The sequence below is a fragment of the Rousettus aegyptiacus genome, unplaced genomic scaffold (assembly GCF_014176215.1).
Source record: "Rousettus aegyptiacus isolate mRouAeg1 unplaced genomic scaffold, mRouAeg1.p scaffold_m13_p_13, whole genome shotgun sequence".
Taxonomy (NCBI): Eukaryota; Metazoa; Chordata; class Mammalia; order Chiroptera; family Pteropodidae; genus Rousettus; species Rousettus aegyptiacus.
In genome coordinates this window covers 48,584,274-48,601,576 of record NW_023416288.1, presented here as the reverse complement: position 1 = coordinate 48,601,576, position 17,303 = coordinate 48,584,274, and the positions used below count along the sequence as shown (strand labels likewise).

Genomic DNA, 17,303 nt, shown 5'->3' with positions numbered 1-17,303 from the left:
TTATTAGTATTTTTTTTACTATTAAAACATTTGCTGAGCAAACAGCTTTTTCGTCCATTCTTGGGTCAAAAGCCTCCAGCTGGCTGTGCGTGCGTTACGATTAATTCTGAAAAAGTACACTACATTTAAAATAATTTTCAAAATATACCGAGCCTGCATGTTTATCGAGTTCTTTTTGGAGGTAGAAGAATTGGATTACTGTCGGTTATCAAATGTTCGTTCAAGGGAGCTAGAAAGATATTAAATCGAAAAAAAAAAAAAGATAGATGGATATTGAGTATTTACTATATGCCTGACCTGTGCCAAGTTCTTGGCATAAAACAGAGGATAAGAAACTTGCCTGTATGGAGTTTATGACCTATTAAGTGATTTGCTGAAACGTGTGAATTTTTAAAAATTCACTTTCCAACGGCTGTGTTGTTGAACTGAGCAAAACTCTGAGGTTGGCGTTTTCCAGTCCTTTTTTCCTTATCCTTATACTTGCTGCTGTGAAATTAAGAAACAACAATTATAACAGTGATGATAGCTAACACTGGTAGTCTTTACTGTGTGCCAGGCACTATCCTAAAACCTTTATATATATTAACCCATTTAATCCTCACAGTCCTCGGTACTGTTATTATTCGTGTTTTGTGGATGAGGAAACCGAGGCACAGATTTGGCCCTCATTATTTTGTTGGCCAGATTGTAGGGCGTCAACACATTCATGGGAAATGCCATGAATACAGACCAGTCCTCAAAGACACTTGGCTGTGAAGGAGTGGGGGTAACAGTATCCAAAAATATATAGAGAGATGAGTCTTTTGAGAGGGTGAAGCCTGGGCGTATGTAAACACTGATACAGAAGTAGAGACTTAAAGGTTAAAGACCTTCTCTGAGGAGCAAGATACAATAAAGATGGAATGGAGGCCTGAGAGCAAAGAGGGTTGTAGGTACAAGAATCAGCTGCAGATAAGGGAGAACACATGGGCAGAGAGAAGGCATCAAGAATGGGTGCAGACGCAGGTTAATTTGAGGTTTGGGAGCTCAAAAATGTTCAAGAAGTTCTAGTCTGAGGGCTTGTGGTTTTTGTTTGTTGGTTGGTTTTCCTCTGAAGTAGAAAGCAAGGTGGTAGAAATCCAAGACTCGAGTTATAATTTCTCTTATGAAAGTTAAGGTGCTCTCCCGAATCAGGTACCTACATGAGCGGCACCCACTGTTCTTGGTCCGCTCTAGTACATGGAGCAGTAGGTTTCACAGAACTGAGGTATACACGATGGAGGATGGCAGTCATTTTTTTCACTAGGGTCATTTTCCTAGCACTCATGGTCTACAAATCTCATTTAATACTCAACATATATTAGTATTTTTTTCATTGCACAGAGCTTTTTTTCCTAACTTATAATCGTCTTGAATTCCAAGATGATTTTTCTGCACTCTCCATGGATCTTGATGTCAGATACACCTGGAATTTTAATCTGGTTCTGTCACTTACCACCAAGGTACATGTTACCACTCTGGACCTTTGTTGAGATAATGTACATGTTACCACTCTGGACCTTTGTTGAGATAATGTACTTAAAATAGTATGGCACCCAGCACCAAGTATAAATTCCCTTCCCACCTTCCTATGTTTCTTAGATGATCACTTAACCTAGTGCCAAAGATACAACGTATCTATCTCCTGTTCACCATGATGGCAGTGATTGCAACCAGATTAGGAGATGAGCCTGTCTGGCAGCTGTCCGAGGTGCTAAAACTTCTCTACAGAAAAGAGTATCACAAGAATAGGAGATGGAAAAAGCTATTTTTATTGCAACTCTTTTCGAGGAGGATACTGTATGTGGTTAGGAAGAAAAGATTCTTGGAAAGAGGGTGAAAGACATGAGAAAAGATGAGTTAACAGCAGGTTACCATGTGCAGGTTTAGTGAATTGTGATGGAAGGTAAGGTAAACGATTTGCTATTTTAAAAAAGTGAAAAAAAAAATTTTAATTCTACATGATGTCAAAGTAGTTTGTATAGTGAACAAAGCTAAGTCATGCTTACTGCCCATTGTAAAAGATCCGGGCTCCCTAAGATGAAGTTTCCTCTCCTGTAATGCAACCCACTCCACGTACAAAGCGTTACTTTGCCTTTTTACTGGGGTCTGGTAACCAGTGCCAGGAAATGCTCATATTCTGGCTGCTGCTATTGCTATGAGTGAAAAAGTCCTTTGTCTCTGACTGGGATTTCCACGTCTTCCATCAGCATCCATGAAATCGTGGTAGGCTAACTCATCGGCTTTCAGGAAGAGCGAAATCTCAGGCTCTTTACAGTGGGTTCTTGACAACCCACACTGAACAGTGTATAATAGGATAAATCGAAGGTTTTTAGTAAGAAAAGCAGTAGCTCAGAGAGGCATGAGTGTGGTTGCCACTAAGGCAGGCAGGAAGATGTATATCAAAATGATGGCAAAGTCCAGGCAAAATAGATGAGCGTGTCTCTCGTTCTGACCCGAAAACTTTCTGTGCCTTGTTAAACTTTCTTGATAGAGGTTTGGATCTAATTTTTAGGATTTGAGGAACTAGATATTTAGACCTGGTACTAGTAATGCCCATTGGGGATTCTAAGAGGCAAGGATTTAAACTGGTAGCATTGGCCATTAATATCAAAACAAACGGTTTTCTGGAATGAAAAAGGTTCATGCAAAAATATATATTGTTTGCTCATCTCTTCTTTAAAAAGACTTAAGGAACGGCATGTGCTTATGAAGTATTTCTTGGAGGTAATACTGAAGTTGCTTATTGTATAAATTAGAATATTTTTTGGTTGTAAGTCACAGAAAACCCTTTTGATTTAAATAATAAATGGAATGTATTGGGTCAGACAGCTGGAGGCCCGGAGGTGAGACCGGCTTCAAGTGTAGTTTCATAGAGCGGTTCAGTTAGGCCAATAACTACCTAGTTTCTCTTTCCTCTTGTCAGATTCTTATTCTCTCCCTTAGCCCTCGTGGGACTGTGTGTCCACACCGGAAACATCAACACCAGGGAATAAGGTTGGGCCGGTTAGCTGGAGCCCAAGCTACACGCTCTGCCTTCAGATGCAGGAGTAGAGATATGTTCCTTCAAAGGTTACAGGTGTGGACAGCAGTAAACGACAATGACAGTGACAAAACGAGAGTAGCTCGGAGGAGAAGCGGGAGCGGACACAGGGACGGCAGCCTCCAGCTCGTCATACCCGCCACAGCGAGGCCACCTCTACGAAGCCACGTCTCTAGGTCAACCTCCTCTGCCACTCCAGTCACTCCTGTACAAAGTGGATCTTCCCTTACATACGAGGAAATCAATATTTTACATTTACAACTGAGTGGCTGCTCTGAGCTAACGAGTTTCTTGGCCTTCACGCTGCCCGAGTGAAGATTACCTGTCAGCAGAATTAGTTTAGTCCATTAGGCGCACGCCTGTCTGCGTGGGCCATCCCACACAGCATGGTTCTGAAATTAGTTCTCGTGCTCTAGAGACATCTCTCCTCTTTCAAGAGAATGCAGGAGACACAAATTGCTGGCAGAAATGCAAACATGTACAGTCTTTTGGGAGGGAGTTCGGTGAAACTGAACAAAACTATATACATTTAGTAACTTTTGACACAGCATTCCTACTTAAGCGTAAAAGCCACACCTCCAATTCCGCTTTTAGGTGCGTAGCCGTGAAATCCATCTCAGTGGGTTTTGAATGTGGGGATTTGCCACCCCGCTCCGCCTGTGCGATGCCCAGGAAGGCCTCCCGCCTCCATCGGCCGGCAGCCTCCGTTTCTTTCTCCATGAGGTGAGGAATTTGGACATGATGGTGGCTGTCACGTATTGAAAGTCGTCTATGCTCCAGACCATAGCCTTATTGTTCTCTGTATAAGATTTCCACCACCCCCCAATCCCCCGCAGGTGTTTATTACACCCGCATCTTACAGGTGAGTGCTCCGAGGCACAGAGAGGTTTGGTAGCCCTGCAGCCCTCCAGCTGCTAGGAGCCCAGGTCCACCTGACCATGTAGCCTGGAGTCTCCCTAACACAATAAGTCGCTTCCAGAAGGTACAGCGATCTAAGGCCTTATATAACACTAGATCCTGCGACTCTTTCCTTTTTTAAATTAAATGTATTGGGGTGACATTGGTTAATAACATCATGTAAATTCCAGGTGGACATCTACGCGACACATCATCTGCACATTGCATGGTGTGCTCGTCACCCAGAGTCTAGACTTCCTCCGCCACCCCGTGCACTTGGCTCCCTCGCGATTCTTTTAAGAAGCAGGAAGAGGTCTACGGCCACGCCACCCCGAACACACCCAATCCCGTCTGATCTCGGATGCTAAGCAGGGTCGGGCTGGTTAATGCTTGAACGGGGGACCATCTAAGAAGACCTGGTGCTGTAGGCATTAAAAAAAAAAAAAAAAAGCAGGAAGCCGGAGGAACTGACGTATTCACTAAGGCGCTAATAATTCGTAGCCTAAATTTCATTCCCTTTTCTTGTGGGAATTAAACAATGACGACATGGGGATCAGTGTCCCTCGCCCTAAAGCCCTTCTCACCGCGGTCTCCTCTTCCTCATGTACTTCAGGGCTAGTTAATGGTACTTTCCTGTTCGAGGCCAGCGCTCTGCTCCCGCGAAGCCTGGCTCCTGTTTTATTTATTTGTTTATATTTCTGCAGTCCCATTTCTTACTCCCTTTGTCACCGCTGCACAGGCAATCACTCTAATGGGTTTTCTATTTATACCTGAGTCTGTAGGTTCCTGGTAAAGTAGGTGGTTTTGTTTTAAAGGTTTCTGTAATTGAAATCTGGACAAAGCATAGATTTCCGTTAATAAATATATATTAATATTGGTTTATCAAACGTAGCAAATATGCCACAGCAATGTAAGATGCTACTACGTGGTGAGACCGAGCGCCGGGTACATGGGACTCGGTACTATTTTGTCAGTGTTTCTGTCGATGTAAAATTATTCTAAAAAAAAAATAAAGCCTACTTAAAAATGCGAATGTACAAGGATGAGAAGTGCATGGATTAAAAAATGCTATTGAAGCTGGTGATTTAATGTATTTTATTACCTTATATATTAAAATAAAAATGAAAGATAAAGTGCGACAACTATATTTATGCTTCAGTAGAAAATCCTAATAACACGAAAGGACGAAAATAGTCCATATAAATCACAAGTTCCTTGTAATTTATAAATTTATTTTTAACTGCTGGTGGCGAAGCAATAGTCTCCTCCTTGTTTAAATAAAGTATAACTGAATTAGGAAGCTCATTTTTGCGCACTTTAGGCTCAAACGCATTTTGTTGCCTCTCGTCTGCCGAAACCTCCTGTCACACTGAAACATACAACTTTCCTTCATTTCTGATCTTAGCATTTGTCAAGGATAAATAATTGATGAGCACAGGAATTCTGGGAATATATTCAGCCTCCGCTCGGCACTAAACTGTTTCTAAATGTCCTCAGGCATCAGCCCAAAATGTACATCAAAAGGATGTCAGCTGGCACTGGGAAGCCAGGCGTCGAGGGCACAGATTCGAGTCGCGACAGGGAAGAGCCTCGCTGCTCGTCAGACAGCCCGCGCACCTTGCTGCCGCTTAGAAAGTCCTCAAGTGTCTCTCCAGTAAGGCCGTATCCTCTCTGCGGGTAGCATCTTCCTTTCCGGTTTCAACACAAGCTGAACTGTGATCCCACTTAAACGTGAGACTACCCTCTAGCCTATGCTGCCGCGCTGCTATCCGTAAGGGGCAGTGCTGTGCATTCTGGGATCTAGAACGTGTTCGTCTTGCACCATGGACGCCTCTGCCCCTTGGTTAATAACTGCCCATCCCCCCCCCACCCCGCAGCCTCCGGCCAGCCCCGCTCCACCTTCTGATTGGATGGGTTGGGCGATGTTAGACACCTTCTCCTCTAAGTGGATTCATGCAGTATTTGCCCTTCTGTGACTGGCTTATTTCACTCAGCATCATGTCCTCAAGGTTCATCCATGCTGTCACATACTCAGAATTTCCTTTTTTTTAAAGGCTGACTAATAGTGCAGTGTATAGACCACATTTCCTTGATCCGTTTGTCCACTGATGGACATGTAGGTTGTTTCCACATCCTGGCTGCTGTGGTTCATGCTGCAGTGAACAGGGCAGTGCTAATACCTTTTTGAGATCTCGATTTTAATTCTTGAGGATAAATACCCAGAAGCAGGATTGCTGGATCGGGTGGTAGTTGTCCTTTTAACATTTTGAGGATTCTCCGTACCGTTTTCCATGGTGACTTAGCACTATTTTGCATTTCTGCCAACAGAATATGAGTTCCCACATCCTCACACCTGTCTTTTGTTTTTGTGATGATAGCTGTACTAAGAGGTATGAAGTGATGTCTCATTGTGGTTTTGATTTGCATTTCCCTGACAATCAGGGACGCTGAGCATCTTTTTATGTACCTATTGTGCATGTGTATGTCTTCTTCGGAGAAATGTCTATTCAAGTCTTTAGCCCATTTTTTAAAGCCTTATCACAATTGGTCGTGGCAATGATTTCTTGGATATGACACCAAAGGCAGAGACATCAAAAGAAAAAAATATCAGCGAGATTACGTCAAACTAAAAATCTCTTGCATGGCAAAGGAAACAGTAAAGTGAAAAGTCAGCCTATGGAATGGCAGAAAATATTTGCAAACCACATATCAGGAAAGGGTAAGTTTCTAACATATGTAAGTAACTCCTGTAACTCGAAAGCAAAAAACTCCAATAACCCAATTAAAACAGGATAATTTTTACAACTGGAATTTCTGTACACTTTGGGGATTGACAGATGCCATGGGAGAACGGCAGACCTAAGGCTGGATGCCCCTCCTTGGGCTTAGTTCTCATCTGGACCTCAGCTCTGTAAAACTTACTTACCTGTGTCGTGAGTTCCTGTGGTGCCTTCGAACGAACTCTTATATGTTGTGCAGCTTTTCCAAACGTTCTCCGTGTAAGGGCCATTCTCCACTACCTAGACTGTCATTTTCAGAAGATGTCTAATTCAACCCTTATTAAAATTTTACTCTTACCAGATAAGCTAGCAGTAAGAAAAAAAATAGATATGCATATTTTTTAATGCTATTTTCTGTTTCTCTACTCACTGGTGAAGATATTAAAGAACTTCCTTGATAACTGGGAAGCAAGGCAGACGGCCAAAGAAGATAAAGGAAAAGATCCGATTAATTGACAAACTGTTCAGTTAACCCTGAACAATTTAGAAAAAAGAAACATTTCCCAATTTAAGTTGAACAGATATTCTCTTTAAAAAAAAATTTTTTTTTTTGGTATTCTCCTTTGTAAGAGGCAATCCCATTTTCAGCATTCATGTATTGTTTCCTGAAGCAAATTTCTTCTTATGCAAAGCATAAAGAATCAGGTATTTCATCAAGGTTTTTACTTCCCCAATGACCTGGGCTCATACATCCCGTGTGTCGCTCCAAGGGTGTAGGCAGCACCAGGCGGAAGGTGCGAGCAAGGCAGGTGACCTCATAAAAAAGATTATCGCCAATCAGGGATCAATATTAAATACATCGGTCAAAGCCCGGGCCAGAGCCATAAATCAGAGTGGATACAAGCCGAGGAGGCAAGATGGCATGGGCGGTCAGCGGGCCGTGGTGCCTGGGCTCGGGTCAGCAGACTGGCCTAGGGCAGGGGTCCTGGGAGGATCCGGTGAGACACTGTGTCCAGGACAGTCTGCTTTAATTCCCTTCTTGTATTGAGCCAGCCTCGTTCAAAGAGGGCCTTCCTGGAGATACGAGGAGAAGTTCCCGCGTTTCTGTGGCAGAAAGGGAAGCCCCATGTCCCGCCTCCCCTGACAGGCAGTCACGGCCTCCAGAAACAAAGCCCAGGCCGCACTTCCCCGGGGTCGATCCAGTTTCCCTCCTGGGTAGACAAGACCTCAGCACAAGAATAAGGGGTGTTGATTAGATCTGCCTCCGGGCTTATTCGAAATTAAAGGAGGGATTAAATATACAAGCCGAGAAGCATAAGGGGAAAATGAAGACAGGGTTTCGGGCTTCCCTCGGCCTCTGATAACCACTGCCAGTTCTGGGTTGTGCTTCTCAGAGGCCGATTGATGGATGCCCCTTCTCTCAGAGAACCTGGAAGGAAGCGGGGTACATCAGCCCCCCCCCCCCACTTTCCCTCCCTGGCTCTCCCGTCTCATCTACCTTCACCTAACTTATTCATAACATCTCTAAAGTAAAAGGGAACTTAGGGTGAGACCACGACGAGCCAGGTCTTACCCAAAGCAGGAATGCCTGAATTTTCCAGCTTCCCTGTCAACTGGTTGACAAGAGCGCTTAAGCGCCATCAATGTCGGAAAAAGTGTTAGGGTGTCCCTCTCTCCTCCACTTCGTCATGCACTCAGACACACGCGGAGCAAAAGCAACAGGGCGACTCCATCCTGCCCCCCATCCACCCGCGGTGGCAACCACTGTGGAGTCTCTACACGGCGTCATTCGGACGGACGGCGCATGCGCACCGTCCTAAAAACGCAAACGACAGCCTAATGCTATGTCGAGTTTCGTTTTGACCGTTCCAACTGACCGAGGGGCATGCCTAAAACGCAACCGGAATTTCCGTGGGTTGCGAATGATTAAGGAGGCCCTGTGTTCGCTTCTAGAACTTCACAGAATGAGTCAAACTCTTCTGTGCAACGATGGCTCCTGCCGGGGTTTCCAGACGGCTCTGGTCTCTGACTCGTCTTCCCTAACCCTCCGTCTCCCCCATCGCCCGTCCCTTTACCGCGCAATTCATTTCTGGCCACAACGGATTGAGTTCCTTCATTCCTCTCGTGGCATTGTCGGATTAAAATGGTCATACCTACGTCTCGTCAACGAAAAAACATTATGAGTCATGAGCGTGCTTGGAGTTGAATAAATCACTTTAGGTGAAAGGTTGGTTCTTGCTCTAAGAGCATTATTACGACATTATGTAGCATATATTACACTGTCATATAGCCCTGGGTTACAGGATGTAACCTTCTGAACTTCACTTGCATACATTAGATAATCAGACACTCATGTAATTTCTTTCTTTTTTTTTTTTTTTGCAGCTGTTGAACTTTAAAAATCAAGATAACTTAAAGAAATGTATAGCTTCTATCTCCTAAACAGGAAAAAAAACTTAAATACATTTTCCTGTTGAGTATGTTTATAGATACTATCAAGTTTACTTACTGAAATGGAAATACATGGATTAAACTGAAAGGCAATTTAAATCCCCAGCGATATAAAATCTCTATTAACTGGAAATGAGTTAACTATAATCATTATTAGGCCACTACAGGATCTGCATTCATGAAGGAATTTGCACTTGACAGAAAGATCGAAACACACGAATGCGGGAGATAGTTAATGTTGAGAGGACTTCCCCAAACTTTAAAAATGTACAAGACTGCACAACACTGGCCGTGAGTCGGAAGACCCTGGGTCGCGTCCCAGATGCGCCCCGTGAGTTTTTGATCGGGGTGGGCTGCGGCACCCACACTGTGCCATTGAGTTCATCACCGTCATCCACAGCTAGTACTCAGTGAGCATTTCCTGCACATGGGCCACCGTCCCAAGCACCTCCGTGGACCATCTGTGTCATCCACACTTCAGGGACACGGTCGTACTCATCATGAACCCCTGGTGACAGGCCAGCCGCCCGGGGTCTCGGCCAGAGTGAGGGAGCTGGGGTTCACATGCAGACAGCCCGAGCCCCCCCCCCCTCCCGCCCCGGCTCAGCCGGATGTGGGCTGTAACTTTTAAAAAGTGCTTTCTTGCTCGTGTTCCCTGCATTCTGTTCTTCAGATCTTCCCACGAGACGCTTGCTCAGCCGGTTCTTCTCCAGATGCCCCTAGCGGCTCCGGTCTGCACGTGTCCAACCCCGTTTTCTACCCTGTCCTAACCTGTCCTCTGTGCTTCTGACAACGCGCCCCCCGTCGTCTTTCCCCAGGGTCTCCCAGAGGTCGGTCTCCCACTCACAGCCCCTCAGCCTGAGGCGTGCTTTTCCCGCTTCTGGTCATTTCCTCGGGCCGAAAGACCTCTGTCAGGTGCCACCTTTTGTGGAGCGAGGTCATCGCAGTCCCAGGGGACCTCTCCCTGCGTCATCTGCAGATGCTACAGCAGGGACCGCCCAGTTCCCGTCATCCCCTGAAATACGCCGCGCGGTGTAGTTATCTGTGCCCAGGAAGCATCGTCGCCTTTGACCCCCTGTCCGAGGAGAAGGCTGACCACTGCAGAGCTGCAGCCCATGCCCGGCCTGGGAGCTCGGGGGTCCCGAGCACGCGAGGGTGGAAGTGGGGTCCGCGCCCCCGCAAGGCCGCTTCAAGCTCTGGGGAGTGGCCGGGAACGCAGACTGGGGCTCGCTGCTCTCAGCTTCCCGGTACTTTGTTTTGGCAGCAAAGGGAAGCTGTTAAGCCTCGGGCCATTGGCATCAAGGAGGAAACTTCCCTCTAGTCAGAGCCGGTGCCTGGGGCTTTCTTTAGTCAGAGGCTTCATGGCACTGCACCTTTACCTGGGGCGGGGGGGGGGGAAACACTGACCCCCGACCCTCCTCGAACTGCTGCGAAGTGCGCAGTTAAGGGGGTCCCTGCGCCTCCTCGCAGTGAAGGTTCAAATCCATCAGCGAGGGGATCTGCACGAGGAAGAAAACCGCTGCTCAAAGTGTGTCTGCAGGCGGCCAACACTGCCTCCTGGTGTCCACTGCGGGTACTGCCAGAGAGTGTGAGGACGCCAGGCCCCGTGGGCTGGCGACCCCGGCCGCGGAGTGGGCCTGCGCATTCGCTGGTGGCGTAGGCCTTCTGGATGTACAAGTTTAATCACATAACGATCCCAAACAAGGAACGTTTTTCGTGACCACGGTTCAGACCGAGTCTACACACTCGTGAGACCCCAGGAGCTGGGCCCGGACATCCCCCCTCTAAAAAGGCACGCGCCTTCCTCATTTTTTTCAAGTGTTATGGGAACCCCCAAACCACTTCTGAGGACCACATCAGGCTCTCAGCCACCAGTCTGCACTGAAAGGATTCTAAGGGGGAGAAAAGAGACTTCGTCTTGGAGTTTCTTTGGTCCCCGGGAGGCGGCCGGAACTGGGCCGCGGAGCCTGCAGACAAACTCAGGCCGCCCGGTTTCCCAGGGTGTGCAGACCGCGGCATGAGGGTGGCGCCGTGGGCTCGTAGCCAGGTCACCCTCACAGGTGCAGCACCTGTACAAATGGGGCCCATGCGTGGTTCAACGCTGCCGACACCGTCCTGAAATTCTTAATACTCTCTGAACCAGGCTCCCCACATTGTCGCTCTGTGCTGGGGGCCCGAAAGTCACGTCGCTGGCTTTGCATTTAATAGAATTCGCTACATTTGCCTCTTTTCTCCCCGTTTCCTATGTGTGCTGCCCGTTCTTAGTGCCATCCTAGGCCCCAAATCTTGCCCAGGGAAAGAGCAGAGGCTCGGCCGTGGTGGCCTGGACCCATCTTTTGTCTCCCAGCTCAGCATCTGAGGCGAGGGTATGTATGTGCCTGTTTTTTTGACCTGCACCTGCTGTGGTCACCCCACAGCCTGGACAGTCAGGCGCAAGCATCTTCGTGGTTGACCGTCTTTTACCGGATCCCGTCTGGCAGCCATGTTTGTCCTCGCTCCCCAGCTCTATCTTTCAACATCAGGAACCCCCGTTGGCAAACCCAGGTGCCAGGCACAAAGGCGCCTGGGGCCGAGTGCTGTGTGGCCTAGGGAATTATTCAGATACATCTTCTTAACGTAGGGAGGAGGCAAGAGAACTCAACTGTTAACTACGTCAAGGACATCAGACATCGCACTGTGCTGCTCAGCCCGGCGGCCAGGCCCGGGGGCACTTGCAGAACAAAGGAAGGTTCCTGCAGGGATGGCTAACACGGCATCCCCCACTCCTGCTAAGGCGAAACAGGAAAACGGTCGTGAAGTGGCCTCCTGCACACAATATGGCTCACCCCCTACGGCTAAAACCGCGGGAACCTCCGGAATGAAGGCCGGGAGCGCCGGCAGGCCCTTTGCCTTCGCGGTCTTGCTTTTTCATGGACGTACTCCTCCCCTTCCCCTTCCTCACCCTATGTCCATATCGAAGAAAACGGGTAAACAAAGTCTTTAAACTGTTAACTCACAGGGACTAAAGAGTGATGTATAAACTGAATTCTCCCGGGGTCCCTCTCAGCGCCTCTACTCCGTCTCTCTCTAGTCTCTGTCCCTCTGAGTCCCGCCTAGTCCCTGTCACTCTCTGCCTCCGAGAGGAGCCCACACTCTGTCTGTGTCACCCCTTCTCCAATAAACTTCCCTTCGGACTCTAACTCCGGCGTGCGTGTGGAATCCTGTCCACACTCTCCGCCAAAGGACCCTCTTCTCTGCCAGTGCGAGGCTTGGTGTCTCCCGCTCGGGGAAATTTGCCCTGTTCTGCATCGTCTGATCACGCTTTCCTTGTACCCTTCGTCACACCTGGCAGGTTTCTGCTCCTCTCCGCGGCTGTCTACTTACCTACCAGCCACGCTGCCTCCCTCCCTACCTGCCTGTCTGCCATCCCAGCTTCTTCTTACCTACAAGCCTATAAAACCACACCCTGAATGCCGACTCCGTCCCGGACATCATAGGCTCTATACCTATATGTCATCGGGGAGGGGAAATTACCCTTCAGGTTCTTCTGGCTGGACTAATGATCAAATGAACACGACACGGGGTCGATCAGGTCAATTACCTCCTTAAAGGAGCAGGAGGAGGAGTCGGTCTTAAGTCTACGTGAGGAACTTTTTTTTTAAGTGGACTGATGATCCTAGGAGATAGAAGAAATAAGACATAAGAAGAGAAGGAACGAGGGAAAAAGGGAAGGAGAAAAAGGACGAGGAGGGAAGATTTCTGTTAAGGGACATCTAATCGCAACTGGACAAATCCGAAGAGAAATACATTAGTTTTACTAAATGCATGGGAGTTAAGCACAAAAAAAAACAAAAAAAAACAAACAAACAAAAAAAACTTTTAACTTTCACGGCTGAGAGTCTTTTTGTAAGTAAGGTTTTGTTGAACCAAAAACGGCTAGCCAGAAGACTGCCCCTGGGCCCTGGAGCCTAAACCACCAGCAGCACAGCCAGGTAAAGTCACTAAGACCGTCCAGAGCTCTCCCAAGCATCTTTTATATATACATCGAGGGGGCAAAGTGGGGGGGGGAGGGCGGTAGTCTGGAAGAATCCACCCGAGCTCTAGCCGAAGGGGTGGGAGAAGGCCAAGCCGGGCCAGCTCTGGGGGCACAAGGGAATGTCCCCCCTCTCCCTCCCCAACCCCCGCCCCGGGGCGGAGCTGTGGGCAGCAGCCCCAAGGCCCCCGTGTGAACAGACAGCGGGCGGTTCCTGGAGTTGCTGATGCCCAGCTGAAATAATCTGTGAAAATCGCCACCGGGAAATTAATCTGAAATTCCAGCAAGCAAAACAGGAAAGTGAGAAGTCTCGGCAGCTCGCCCACACCCACGAACAGACTAATAGTTCTCTTTCTCTCACTCTCTGGCCACTGTAATTTAAATTAGAACATCTCGGGTTTGTTTTGTTTGTTTTTTAATCATGGGCATCAATACTTTTCTAATTTACGACCTCTTCTTTTTACAGAAAACATCCGGATTTTGACGTCTCACCCTAGAGAACAGCTAGAATTTCCATGGTGGGGGTAGTTGAAAACTTAAGAACTATGAAATCAAAGAGACCAAAGCATTTCTGTCCCACAGCCACGGCGAAGCGCACCCCGAGGAAGAAGCCCCGACCCCGCCGTCCCATTGTGTCAAGTCCACGCTCTTACCCGGACCCCCCAGTTGCTCCTGAATTCACGATGTCGTCGATGTCGTCGTAGGGCTTTCTGAGGCAGCCTGGCCTGCTGGCGAGCAATCCTCGATTATGCGACGGTTTGCTGAGCATTTATGTTGTGTTCTGGGCTCTTACAGGCGGCGGTGTGATGACCAAGATACGGCCACGCCTGTTGACTCCCCCTGCCTGGGCACTTCCCCTAGAAAGGGGGCTTCGGTTTCAGTGAAGGAATCTCTGCGCTTCAGGGGGGCACGGGGCGGGGACTGCGGACTCTTTCAGAGAGAAAGGCAAATTGTAACAGAACTCGAACAATTTGTAGGCGAATTTGTAGGGTACACATGAAATGATGATAGAGAAATGAGTAACAATATGTCAGCATGGTAACTAAGGGCTGGAGGATTTTGGAGGTTTATATTTAGGTTTATCGGTTTTTATTTCTACTTTCTTGTTAGGATATAACACACAGTCGGTACCCACAGTTCGATAAACTTTTCCCTGTGTGTACAGCGGAACGAGAGCGTCCTGATGGCACGTGAAAGTGTCCTCGCGTCCCTTCCCGCCCCCACCCCACCTCACCAGGAGCCAGACGCTCTGCGTCTGGACCTGTGGCCGCAGTCGCACCTGTGGCCTGTGGCCGGCGTCCTGCCCGCTCCGACTCCGCACAGAAGGGGAGGCAGACAGTGCGCACTCTCCGCGGTTGGCCACGTCACTGTGTGCAGCAGGGGCGTGCGCTTTCTCACTGCTGTGTAGTATTCTGCGGAATGCCCACGCCATTGCTCGGGACTGAGTCGGGGACCGTCTCTGTGTGTGTGTGTGTGTGTGTGGGACGCTGCCAGCCGGCGACAGGACGTGTGGGTTACGGGTAACTGAGGCGCTCGTGTGCTTCAAGCCAAAGGCCGGGACACGCAATCTGACCAGAACAAATACACGCACGGGGACCGAATACTTGAAGCTGGGACGTGCGCCAAAGATACGGCAGCGGGAAGAGCCTCAGAGAGCTGGGACGAGGAAGCTCACGCTGCGGCAGGCAAGTCCCGACATGTGTCTGTCCGTGGGTCATGGACGGAGGCGAAGCTGAACCACAGCCCCGAGGCTGACCACGCCCTTTCCAAGCCCTGTGCAGCGGCAGCTGTCAGTCTGCGGCCTCCAGCAGGGAGCGGAGTCTCCCCTCTGCTCCACCGGCTGCCTGGCCAGCTGCAAGCGCCCCCAAGGGACCCTGCCCACCCTGCCCCCGACCCGAGGTCACGGCTTCGCCACGCACAGAGCCGTCCACGCGGAAATGGCGCTCGCCTTGTCTTCCTCCGCCTCGCTGGGAAACCACCCACCCGGCCCCTGAGAACGTTTGTTTCTGTTTCCACCACTGAAACGTCCTTCTCTATCCCTGTGGCCACCGTGACTCCACTGGAACTGCCTCGAGGTGCCCGAAGCAACCTCTTCACCCCCAGGTTCCCCCTCCCACGCCCTCAGGCCACATACGCATGCTTCTCTCCCGAAAAAATCTGGGTGTTTCTGGCCTAGAGTGAAGTACCAACGCCAGAGAAAGTGCACGGAAGGTTTTCCCCAGTTTGGCTTCAAGCTTTTCTTTCTAACTTCACCTCGGCCAGTGCATCCTGCATCGGCTAACGCTGGGCTACGAGTCGTTTCCTGAAACGAGCCCCGTGCCTCTGCAAACGCTGTCGTCCTGTCCCGGCTTTTCATTATTTTCTCTTTTAACATTTCCCCATCTGTGGAGCCTGGCCCTGTCCTCCTGGTCGGGATGAGCAGCTCTCTGCTCGGTGCTCACGGCAACTGCCTCGTCCTATCTGAGCATGTCCTCAGGCCGACTCCTGAGCACACCCTCTCCTGCACGCTCTGACAGGTGTTCACCTGTACAGCCCGGTCACTGGGCCCGCTGCCAGGCACTCCGTCATAAGACCTGCCATCCACACCCAGGCACCTGGGCTTCCAAGTCTGCACCTCCCGTCACGACAGGTGACTTAGCTCGGAATGGCAAAATCTTTAGCACCGTGATAACTGTCTTTGGTTGCAAAGAAGGGTTGGTAGAAAGACATGAGTGATTAAATACAGCTCATCTCCACTCACGGGAAAACGCCTCAAATCTTAAGCAATAGTGAGGAGGATAGGCCTGTTTCGACCCCTTTTAAAATTCTTTCATTATAATCCAAACGCCCAGATAGAGCTGTGCGATCACGGCCACACACACCTGAGGTTAAGAGAATCACGAGGCGGAGGAAGGCACCTGCTGAGCGACATTGAGACTTCCCATGTGACAGTGCCTGGGATTTCCATAAGCTAACTATAAAATGCGGGAAAACTCTTCCTTCCAGATAAGGAAACTAAAGCTCAGAGATGTTAAGTAACTCGTGTAGAAATAGTTCTGAAAGACCGCAAAATTTGGGCTCTTTCCATATGCCAATAAATAAGTACGATTAATCTTATACATTTTTATTGGTATAAACTAATAGGATTAAAAACGTCTGGATGGAGAATACCATCTGATTTTTACCTGAACTGACGGCTACTTGTTATCAGTCACAATGACCAGGGGTACCACGACTGCATGTTTTTCTGCACACTACTCCTGCTTAGAACGGTCCTGCATCGTGATAAGTAAGCAAGTACAAGAAACAGTGACATAAGACATCAAAACGTTATCGTTTTGTTTCCCATTTTCAGGTACACATTGTTGCAATCAGAACTTCATCCGGATGAGAAGACAAACCCAGCAGGCGTGGGTTCCCCATCCCACCCCCCCTTCCACTGGTCATTGTTCCTTCGCTCCACCCCATTTACTAAGACCTTCCTCCGTTTCCCTGCACACCTTCTCCTGCCCAGAAGTCAATGTCCGGTGGAAATACTTCGAAGTGGCATGGTCTCGAGTCATTCATTCTGTTATAAATACGTAAGAGTTCCTGCTGTGCTGCTTCTAAAAAGTGTTCTAGAATGAACATCGTTAAGGAAAGGAGAGGCCCCCAGGAAGCCAACCCCTCCAAAACCTGTTGCTTGTGAGATCGCACCGTGGCAGGAAGCATTTGGACCTGGCTCTTGGCAGGACGCTCTGTCCAGATTGCTTGGCATCCAATCACACTGCTCAGCAGTTTCATGCCCGTTGGCAAAAGAATTAGATTTTTATTGGCTACTACTCAGTCTCTAGAACATATAGCGACTGCCTGACGGGGGCTCGTGGGCATTTGTTACTGGCAATAGAAAACAGTCAAGGCGAAGAGCTCGAAATTTTCAAAGTGCATTTGAAATTCTTGAAGGGCCAGGTTAGCCCAGGCTCCTGGCTCTGCCACACACCTTGCACCAACGCTCACCAGATGATGGTTTTGCAACATGTTAGCATCTTCCTTTTTCCTCGGGAGGGCTTAAAGAAGGTGCTCAGAACGAAATTAAAAATGTAATATATCCTAATTTGAAAAGCATGAGCCTCGGTTTTCTTATTTGACAAAGAGAGGTATTTATTAACATCTACCTCAAGGGATTGTTAAGAAGATCGAATGT

The 17,303-nt window shown here is 48.5% G+C and overlaps 1 pseudogene; it reads left to right on the top strand.

Annotated features, from left to right (window-relative positions):
• Window positions 1–4,271: 4,271 nt before the first annotated feature.
• LOC118611256 lies at window positions 4,272–4,389 on the top strand (annotated as a pseudogene).
• Window positions 4,390–17,303: the final 12,914 nt, after the last annotated feature.